This window comes from Canis lupus, chromosome 6, assembly GCF_048164855.1.
Source record: "Canis lupus baileyi chromosome 6, mCanLup2.hap1, whole genome shotgun sequence".
NCBI classification, from domain to species: Eukaryota; Metazoa; Chordata; class Mammalia; order Carnivora; family Canidae; genus Canis; species Canis lupus.
This window is the reverse complement of record NC_132843.1, coordinates 6,069,843-6,080,579: the sequence shown is the minus strand read 5'-3', so window position 1 is coordinate 6,080,579 and position 10,737 is coordinate 6,069,843. Positions and strand designations below refer to the sequence as shown.

Here is a 10,737-nt window from a genome sequence, read left to right as displayed (position 1 = left end):
CCAGAGCCCTGATTCACACACGGGTGATTACGGCTGCATCCGTGATGCTCACCACAGGGCAAATGAACGTACTAGGAGCAGCTGTCTCCATAGTCTTGTCTCTAGCTTATGCTCATTCCAGTGTCATTTTCAATGATTTCCCTGGGCTTTAAAAAAAATAATCAGTCTGTAATGATCTAAGGAACTGATCTTTAGAAAGTAGAGAACTCGGCCGAGATGGAGGAGGGCGAGTCCGAGTCGGTGCCCTGCATCAGGCCGGAGGGTGCACCGTCTACACCGTGGCTACAGGGCCGCGGAGTGGCAGCTGGACCAGCCATCACGGAGTGGCCGGCTGCGGATCACTGCAAAAGGGCGGGTGGCCTTCATCAAGCTGGAGGACGGGACCTCAGGGGAGCTCTTCGCTCAGGCCCCGGTGGACCAGTTTCCTGGCCCAGCCGCGGAGAGCGTGACCCATTCCAGCAGATACTCTGTTATCCGCATCGAAGATGGAAATGGACCCCCGGCATTTGTTGGAATTGGCTTCGGGGACCGAGGCGATGCCTTTGACTTCAATGTTGCGTTGCAGGACCATGCCGAGTGGGTGAAACAGCAAGCAGTGTGAATTTGCAAAACAAGCCCAGACCCCAGACCAGGGCCCCAAGTTGGACCTCGGCTTCCAAGAGGGCCAGACCAAGCTCAACATCGCGAACATGAAGAAGAAGGAAGGAGCAGGAGGACTGAGCCTGCTTCCCCGCGCCCAGGGGGGAAAACCTCTACCCTGATCCCTCCCCCCGGGGAGCAGTTGTCTGGGGGCGCCCCCGGCGTCCAGACAGCAGTTGCTCCCAGTTCAGGTCAACTTCCAGTCAGACTCAACCAGGCACAGGCTGGCTCCAGTTCTTTTTTTTTTTTTTTTTTAATTAATTTATTTATTTATGATAGTCACACACAGAGAGAGAGAGACAGAGACAATAGGCAGAGGGAGAAGCAGGCTCCATGCACCCGGAGCCTGATGTGGGATTCGATCCCGGGTCTCCAGGATCACGCCCTGGGCCAAAGACAGGCGCCAAACCACTGCGCCACCCAGGGATCCCTGGCTCCAGTTCTGATCTGAGCGTACCCTTCTTTTTCCTCATAACAATTTCTGGAAAGGAGCCGCCTCACCTGGGCCAAAGGAAGGAGGACGAAGCACTCCCTGCCAGCCTCTGTTTGGAGCGTGACTGTCTCTCCTCACCTGACTTTCTTGAAAAATGGACATGTTAGGCAGTAAATTGGCACCATGTCAGTGTTTCTTGGGATTCAAGTGTGCAGCCAGAACACAGGAGGAGAAAAGCTCCGGTATCCCTGTCCCTGTCTCTCTGGACATAAGAGACTCTGAGACTGCTGCTTCCACCACTGCGATCCATATTAAACAGAAGCCCCCAAAGCCAAAGAAGGGGTTGAGTGTGCTGCCTGGCCTCAGCTGGGCCCTTCTCAGTGGTTACAGGTGTTCCATGATCACTGTCCAGAAGGAAGGCTTTCTGCACTCTCACTGGCTGTAGCCGCTTCCTTCAAGGTGCCTGGGGCGGTGGGGGGTGGGGAGGAGATTCCTTCCTAATTTCTGGCAGGTTTATAGGCTGCAGCTCGAACAGATAATCAGGAGGGAAATCCAGAGTATTAACTAGCTTTTTAAAAAATTTTAATATTTGCTTTGCTAACGTGCTGATCTGCACTAACTCGTCTTTGCAAAAGGGCCTGCTCCTGCAAGGTGCCCAGCAGGGGCCTCTGAAAGCATTCGGCACCGTCTGCCGCAGGAACTGCTCTGAGCTTCAGAAAGCCGCATCCAAGTGGCCTGGTTGCCGGGTCTTGCGGGCCAGGTGGGCAATGCGGGGCTGAGGCAGGCTCTGGGAGCCAGGTGGAAGAGTGTTTGAGCAGGAAAGTCGGAGGAACTGTTCTCATGGAGGTGGGGGGTTTGGCTTTTCTGTCTGTTGACAGCTGTCTGGGCTCAGGGGCTGTCAGCACAGTTCCCAGGGGACTCGGGTTTTCTCCATGGTGGCTTCTGAAGTGCCTTGTCTCCAGACAACCTCTTACTTTCTTTTCTCCTTCAGAGACTGTACATGACAGAAGGAGTTCTGAGTGAACTGGAAGCCTAGGGTTGCCTGTACTACTGGTTTATGAGAAATAATTTTATCTGAGCACACCTCTAAATTTGCTTTTATCAACAAACCTTACCTCTGAATTGAAAGATCTATTTTTCAAAGGGTCAAAACAATGAACTGAAAAAAGCGTTGGCCTTTTTTGTGGGACCAGATTCCGAAGATGATAAAATAAATATTTTTACTTCTTCTTTTTTTTTTTTTTTTTATTTATGATAGTCACAGAGAGAGAGAGAGAGGCAGAGACACAGGCAGAGAGAGAAGCAGGCTCCATGCACTGGGAGCCCGAAGTGGGATTCGATCCCGGGTCTCCAGGATCGCGCCCTGGGCCAAAGGCAGGCGCCAAACCGCTGCGCCACCCAGGGATCCCAATATTTTTACTTCTGTCAAAAAAATAAAAGTAGAGAACTCAAGTATAGAGAACTGGATCATCTGAGTCACATTATTTTGGCCCCTCATAGAAAGGCTATACCCCTGTGATGGTTGATGGTATGTGTCAACTTGATTGGATTAAGGAACGCTCAGACAGCTGGTAAAATATCACTTCTGGGCGTGTCTGAGAGGGTATTTCTGGCTGAGATTAAACAATTCATTGAGTTCATTGAGTAGACTGGCTCTCCAATGTGGGCAGGCTCAACCGGTCCTCTGGGGGCCCAAGGAGAACAAAAAGGTAAAGGAAGTGCAAACCCTCTCTCTTCTTGAGCTGAGAACTCTATGTCTGCCTTGGACATCAGAGCTACTGCTCTTCTGACCTTCAGAGCCAGGGACTTCAACCAGCAGCCACCTCCTCTCCCCGGTTCTCAGGTCTTCAGACCTGAACTGAGTTACTTCATGGGCTTTCCTGGCTCTCCAGCCTGCAGACAGCAGATCATGGAACTTCAAGTGTCCTTAACCGTTTGAGCCAGTTCCTGCCACAAGTTCTTTTCTTATTGACCCCTGAACAACACAGGTTTGAATTGTGTGGGCCCACTTACAGAGCGAGGTTTTTCGATTCTGGAAATATATTTTCTCTTCCTTATGGTTTTCTTAATAATTCTTCTTTTCTCCAGCTGACTTTATAGTAAGAGTACAGTAGATAATACATACAGCATACAAAATATGCATTAATTGACTGTGTCATGGGTAAGGCTTCCAGTCAACTGTAGCCTACTAGGAATTAAGTTTTTAGGGAGTGCTGGGGTCAGCACCTCTAACCCCCATGTTGTTCAAGGGTCAACCATATACCTCAGTATCTCCTACTGGTTCTGTTTCTCTGGAGAAGCCTCACTACTAGACCTCCTCTAGTTAGGAATGCCTTCATATTTTAGGCATAGAACCAAGGTAGAGTCTGCTACGTCGTGTAAGGATCCTTAATAGACATCTTAAACTTGCCATGAACCAAACTCTTGATTTCCCCTCCCAAACTTGCTCTTCTCTTTTTCCCCAATTCGCCAAATGGCACCACCCACAGTTAGAGCCAGAAACCTGGGAGTCATCCTCCAACCCTTCTCTCTCTCTCTCTCTCTCTCTCTCTCTCTCCCTCACCTTCTCCTGGCTCCAATTTGTCATCAAGGCATGTTATTTCTGCTCCAAAACATACCTTATATCCAACCAGATGTCTCCAATGCTACCGCTCAGTCCAAACCAGCCTCATCTCAACCAGCCTGAGTGGTTTCCCTGCTCCATCCTCACCCACTCCAAACCTAGTTCCCATCAATCTACACACGCCACTCTCTGCTTTAAAACCTTCAGTAGTTTTCTGCTGCACTTAGAATCCTTGCCAGGGCTTGCAAAGCCTGCTTGATCTGGCCTCTCCTTCATGACTTTTTAACCGTATTTCCTCTTTCTCATCTTAGAGACTCAACACATGCTATTCTCTCTGTCTGGAACTGTTCCCCTTATGCTACAAATGGTTGATTCTGGCTTAAACAGTTCTCCATAGAGAAACCCTCCCTACTCCTCGAACTGAGGGGGCTCTCCCTGCTATTCTCTCTCCCACATGCTTTTAATTTCCTTCAGAGAGCTTATCATATTTTGAATTATAGATTTAGCCGTCTATTTATTGGTTGTCTGTCTCCTTCCTCCCCCAACACATACACTAAACTGTAAGCCTCCAAGTTCAGGTAGCATCTTCTTCATAGTCATGATCATCAACATCACCATCACGATGACTGACATTTCTTGAAGCCTCCATTGTCCTAGGCTCTTGATATTATTTTGTTTCATCCTCAGAACAATCACATCACTTACGTACTGTTCTTATCTCCATCTTATGGAGGAGGACAGTGAAGCACAGAGAGATGTTAGACTACTTATCTAGAATCACGTCTCTAGCAATAGCCAATGCCTAACCCAGTGCTTGGCACACAACAGATCCTCAAACTTATTTGTCCAATATATATTTATTTTTATTTTTTCTTATTTATTTATCTGAGAGAGACAGAGAGAGGAAGAGCATAAGCAGGGGGAGGAACAGAGCAAGAGGGACAAGCAGACTCCCCGGTGAGCAGGGGTCCTCACAGGAAGTTCCATCCCAGAACTTGAGATCATGACCTGAGCCGAAGTCAGATGCTTGACTGACTGAGCCACCCAGTCGCCCCATCCAATATATGTTTCTGTTGGATCATTTCAACGGTTTTTCATGGGAACCTGTGGGAGAAATTTATCTGAAGCATGAATATTAGGAAAGGCAGTGGTCCTAGTTCATTTTTATCCTACAAATACTGTGGATGTTGTGATAGGCTGTGTTTTCTTTCTTTGCATTTGCTGTGAGAATGCTTAGAATCAATCTATTATATTCATCTCAGCGAGTCATTTTTGTGGCACTCTGTTCCCAGTGTTATTCTCTTGGCCTTATTTTCCTTCCTTTCAAACTCCCTAAGTGGTTATTTGACCCTTGCTGTCTCATTTGTATTTTTGTCAGCTTCTTCCAATCTTTCCTGGAAAAAGCAAGCCACAAATATATGTATAAAAATAATTAGGCACTATAATGAGACACCACTTGGCACCCACTGGGATGTCTATAATCAAAAAATTTTAAAATACTAATGCTGGCAAGGATATGGAGAAATTGGCACTCTCATATATCATTGCTGGTGAGAATGAAAAATGGCACAGCTGCTGTGGAAAGCAGTGTTGCAGTTTCTCAACAAGTTGAACGTAGAGTTCAACTCTACGTTCCTTCCATATGACACCTTCCACTCCTGGTTATATACACAAAGGAATTAAAAGCAAGTGTTCAGGGTCACCTGGGTGGCTCAGTCTATTAAGTGTCTGACTTGATTTCAGCTCAGGTCACTATCTCAGGGTCATGAGATTGAACTGTGCGCTGAGCTCTGCACTACAACCTGCTTGGATTCTCTCTCTCTCTCTCCCTCTGCTCTTCTCTGCCCCCTAACTCGCACGCACTAGCTCTCTCTCTCTCTCTCTCTCTAAAAGACCAAAAAAAAAATGTGCAAACAGAAATTTGTACATGAATGCTCATAGCAATACTATTCACAATAGCCAAAGTAGAAACAACTCCGTTATCCATCAACTAATAACTGAATAAACAAAATGCGGTATATCATACAATAAAGTAGTACTCAGTCACAACAAGGAATGAAGTTTTATCTGCTACAACATGGATGAACCTTGAAAACATTATGTTGGGGCACCTAGGTGGCTCAGTGGTTGAGCATCTGCCTTCAGCTCAGGTCTTGATCTCAGGGTTCTGGGTTGGAGCCCCATGTTAAGTTCCCTGCTCAGTGGGGAGCCTGCTTCTCCTACTGCCCCTCCTCCTGCTCATGCACTCTTTCTCTCTCAAATAAATAAATAAAATCTTAAAAAAGAAGAAAACATTATGCTAAGTGTAGAAGCCAGGTAAAAAAGGCCACATACTGGGATCCCCGGGTGGCTCAGTGGTTTAGCATCTGCCTTCAGCCCAGGGTGTGATCCCGGAGTCCCGGGATTGAGTCCCACATCGGGCTCCCTGCATGGAGCTTGCTTCTCCCTCTGCCTGTGTCTCTGTGCCTCTCTCTCTCTCTCTCTCTGGCTCTCATGAATGAATAAAATCTTAATAAAATAAAAAAATAAAAGGCCAGATACTGTCTGACTCCATTTATCTGAAATGTCCAGAAGAGACAAACCCATAGAGGCATAAAATAGACTAGTGATTGCCAAGGTGGGGGCATGGGGTGTGTGTGGTGTGATTGCTTAATGGGTATTGAGTTTCCTTTTGGAGTACGAGAAACCTCCTGGAATTTGATAGTGTTGATAGTTGCTTAACATTGTGACTATGCTATGTGCCACCAAATTGTATACTTTTTAAGTGTTTAGAATGGTAAATTTTATCTTACGTGAGTATTAACACACACGGCGTTACGTTCCTGGGTACTTGGTGCTCCTGTCTCATCAGGTGGTGCGGCTCTGAGGACCAAGGCTGTCTTGGGCTGTCTGCTGCCAGGACATTCCTCCTCCCAGCCAGCCCCCCTCCACTCACTCACTTCCCTTTACCTCCACCCCTCAAAGTCTCCTTCTCTGCCCCTTTAAGACTGAACTCCTTTCAGATCAAGCATAAGCCTCCAGGAAGTCTTTCTGATTATTCCAAGCACCAGTGATCTCTGCTTTTTCCCTTCCTTCCTTCCTTCCTTCCTTCCTTCCTTCCTTCCTTCCTTCCTCCCTCCTTTCTTTCTTTTCTTAAGGATTTATTTATTTGAGAAAAATAGTGCATGTAGGCACATGCAGGAATGGAGGGAAAGGAAGAAGGAATCTCAAGCAGACCCCCACTCCCTACTGTTTCGGGGCAACTGGAGCTCAAGAGATCCAGGAGATCAGGACCTGATCCAAAACCTAGAGTCAGTCGCTTAACTGACCAAGCCACCCAGATGCCTCTGCTTTTCCTAGTTTCTTAAAGTAACTATTAAGCTCTTGACTCCATGCAGCCTTTTTCATGAATTGTTTCCGCGTCTTCTTTACTGTTGTCATTCTGGCTAATACAGGTGAAACCATCCATCCTAGTTTTTGTAGATCTTCCAAGAACCTGAGAATCCCTGCACATAGCAAAATGAGACATTAATAACATGATTTCTGTGCTTAAGAAGCTTCTAAAATTGTTTCCTCAACGGAAACAAAACATATATACATTAATAGTGAAATGTCAGTGTGAATAAATGCTTTAGGAGCTCAGAGGCTATGGGGGACTTTAGCCAGGGATGTCATTCATTTAATCAATTCATTCACTTACTATGTGCCAGGCACTGTGTTGAGTCATGGAAGATGCTTTTGATATCTGAATAGGTTGATATTTGAACAGACTTTCTTTTTAAAGATTTTATTTATTTATTCATGAAAGACAGAGAGAGAGAGAGAGAGAGGCAGAGACACAGGCAGAGGGAGAGGGAGAAGCAGGCTCCATGCAGAGAGCCCGACGTGGGACCCGATCTCAGGTCTCCAGGATCACGCCCGGGGCTGAAGGCACCGCCAAACCACTGGGCCACCCGGGCTGCCCTGAATAGGCTTTCAAGAGTGGGTAGGATATATGTAGCTAGAAAAAAAGTAGGAATCCTGTCCTGAGCAAAAAGAATGTGCAGAAATACAAGATTGGAAAAGTATGAAGTGTGAAAATAGACCAGCTTGGCTTTATGGAGAGGATCTGTGTGACATCAAAAAAGATCTGCGTATACTGTCAGGAAAAGATGTTCTAGATATGCTAAGTGGAAAATAGCAAGTTATAGTGAAGTATTCTTAACCAAATTTCATTTTTTGCAAACATATGTTAGTGTATATGACTAAAAAAAGAAGAAATATACATGAAACTAGGAGCAGTCGCTGGAAGCTAATATGGTAAGGAGTAATCATTCTGAATTTCCATAATTTAAAAATTGTCCCCAGCTAAGCATGTGCTATTTCTGTGATCAGATGGGGACAAAAGGTAAATGAAAATGAATTAATAAATATTTTAAATAAAAAAGTACAGAGTTTGGACCTAATGTGGTAGGCTACCCACATGTAAACATTGAATTTGGGGAAGCCTTAAGGGCTTTTGAGATTGCTTTGTAAATATTTCAATAGTCCTTGATAACCCTTTGCAAATCTCTTCTGAAATAGCATCTTCTCCCAGCAGGGGGGATCTGCATGCTTCCCCCAGTGGTCTGCTGGGCCTGGGCAACCCCCCACCCACTACCCCCTCACTCCCAAGCCAAGAAATATTGTTACTTTTGCCTGGTGGATCAACAACCATTCATAACAGAGGGAATGACAAAGGACTTTATTTTTATTTATTATTTTATTTTATTTTATTTTATTTTATTTTATTTATTTTATTGTTTTTGAGTAAAGAGACAGGAGTTTATTAAATAAAGATACAGAGAAAGCTCTCAGGGGTGAGAGGAGTCCCAACAGGCTTGCCCTATTTATATTTTTTTTAAGATTTTATTTATTAATTTATTTAGAGAGTGCAGGCATGTGCACACATGAGGAGGGCAGGGTCACAGGGAGAGGGAGAAAGAAAATTTCTAGCAGACTCTGTGCTGAGCGCAGAGCTGGAGAGGGTCCCAATCTTACAACCACTGAAATCATGACCTGAGCAGAAATCAAGAGTACAATGCTTAACTACGCTTAACCCAGTGAGCCACCCAGGCGCCTAAAAACCCAATTTCTAATAGTATTTTTTTAAAGGTTTTTATTTATTCATGAGACACACACACACACACACACACACACAGAGGCAGAGACACAGGCAGAGGGAGAAGCAGGCTCCATGCAGGGATCCCCATGTGGGACTCGATCCCAGGCCCCCAGGATCAGGCCCTGGGCTGAAGGCGATGCTAAACCGCTAAGCCACCCGGGCTGCTCTCTCATTTTTTAGATAGCTTTGCAGTAGACGCATAACAGAACAAGGAGGAAGGATGGAAGAGAAAGGCAGTGATGGGGAAAAGAGGTTTCTCCTCAAATGAGCCTTCTATCCCCAGATCCACCCTCCCACAGGAGCAGGCTGGGAGGCTGATAAGCTGTGACTCACTTCATTTCAAATCTGTAAAACCAGATCAGTTAATTTGGTTGAGTCAGCCAAATAGAGAGATGCTGAGAATGGGACTGTCTGTGGGTTCCAAACCAGAATCCCTAACCTCTGAAGTGCTGGCCCCTTGGGAGACATAATAGTTTTCTCCACTGGAAAAATAACTATACACAATTTTTAATATTAACCATTCTAAAAATATATACACTACTTGTAAATGTTGATGTATCACACACCAACAATATTCATCTGCAATACTAGTTCTCAAAGTGTAATCTGGGGACCCTGGAAATCCCAAGACCTTTGCAGGGGGTTCATGAACTCCAAACTCTTTTTATTTAAATTCTAATACATTATTTTCCTTTTTAATTCTCCTGTCACAAGTTTAGAGTAGTTTACTAGAGGCTACATAATACATGATATTGCAACATTTTAAATGCAGAAGCCAATAGAAAAATCCAGCTGCCTTCTATTAACTTTGACATTTAAGAGCACAAATGTAAAATAATACCATTTTTCTATTTTTTTGTTTTGCAATATATACTTATTTTTCATACAATGTTGTTCATGTTACCATATAATAGTCCATTATTTTTAAGTGAAACAATGAATAAATATTTCTTAAATTTCTCTTAAAAAAAAAAGGATTTTCTTTATTTAAGGGAGAGAGCAGGCATGTGAAGGAGTGGAGGGGAGGGGTAGAGGGGAAAGAAGAGGGAGAAGGAAAGAATCTCAAGCTGACTTGGTGCCGAATGCAGAGCCCCACTTGGGGCTTGATCTTACCGCCCAGAGATCATGACCTGGGCTGGAACAAGAGTGGGAGGCCTAAGTGGTGCTCTTCACGGGCCAAGAACCGGAAGTGCCCGAGCTCGGTGACTCTCCACGGCAACCCCGAGGGCTGTATCTGTCCCGTCATGGACTTATTAAAAACGCAGGTTTCTGGGTTCTGTCTCAGACCTACTGAATAAGGATCTCCTAGGTGCCTCATTAAATTTCTCAGTTTAAACTTCAAAAATCTTGATAGATGCTGCACATATAAAAACTCTTTGGTGTCCTTAGTACTTTTCAAGAGTGTAAAGGGGTCCTGAGACCAAAAATGTGAGAACCTCACATGTTTTCATCATGTTTTAATAGCTGATTTAATTCATTGCACTGGGGTATCGTAATTCATTTAACCAGTAAGCAATGCCAAAGAACAAAATCCATAGTTAAGTTTGTGTACACTCTTTATGTCTTTAAGATAGTTTTCAGGGATGATTTTTAACATGCATGTTTACTTATTGTAAAAAAATGGACAATGTAATCCGCCCTCAGCTAATCACCTCTTTCCATTCTTTTCTGTTTTCTGCCCAGCAACAAAGGGGAATGTGAGGCATTTAAGATCACTAGTTTAAACTTTATCACTAGATCACCATTTCCAAGGGGAAAATACTTCGTGGATCATCTCGCAAGATGGGCTGCACCTTTAGCACGCTGAAATCTTTTAAAAATGCAAACTCCCAGGGGTGCGGGAAAGAACTGAGCGCAATTCTCAAATGCCCTAAACGGTGTTACCTATTTTTGTGAAGCACAGGCCGAAAAGCGTGCTGCGTCACACATGCCCGGGCGGGCGGGGGGGGGGGGGGGGGGGGGTCCTCCTGAGACGGCGCG

The 10,737-nt window shown here is 44.9% G+C and overlaps 1 pseudogene; it reads left to right on the top strand.

Moving 5' to 3' along the window:
- Positions 1-216: 216 nt before the first annotated feature.
- LOC140634631 (adaptin ear-binding coat-associated protein 2-like) lies at positions 217-1,542 on the top strand (annotated as a pseudogene).
- Positions 1,543-10,737: the final 9,195 nt, after the last annotated feature.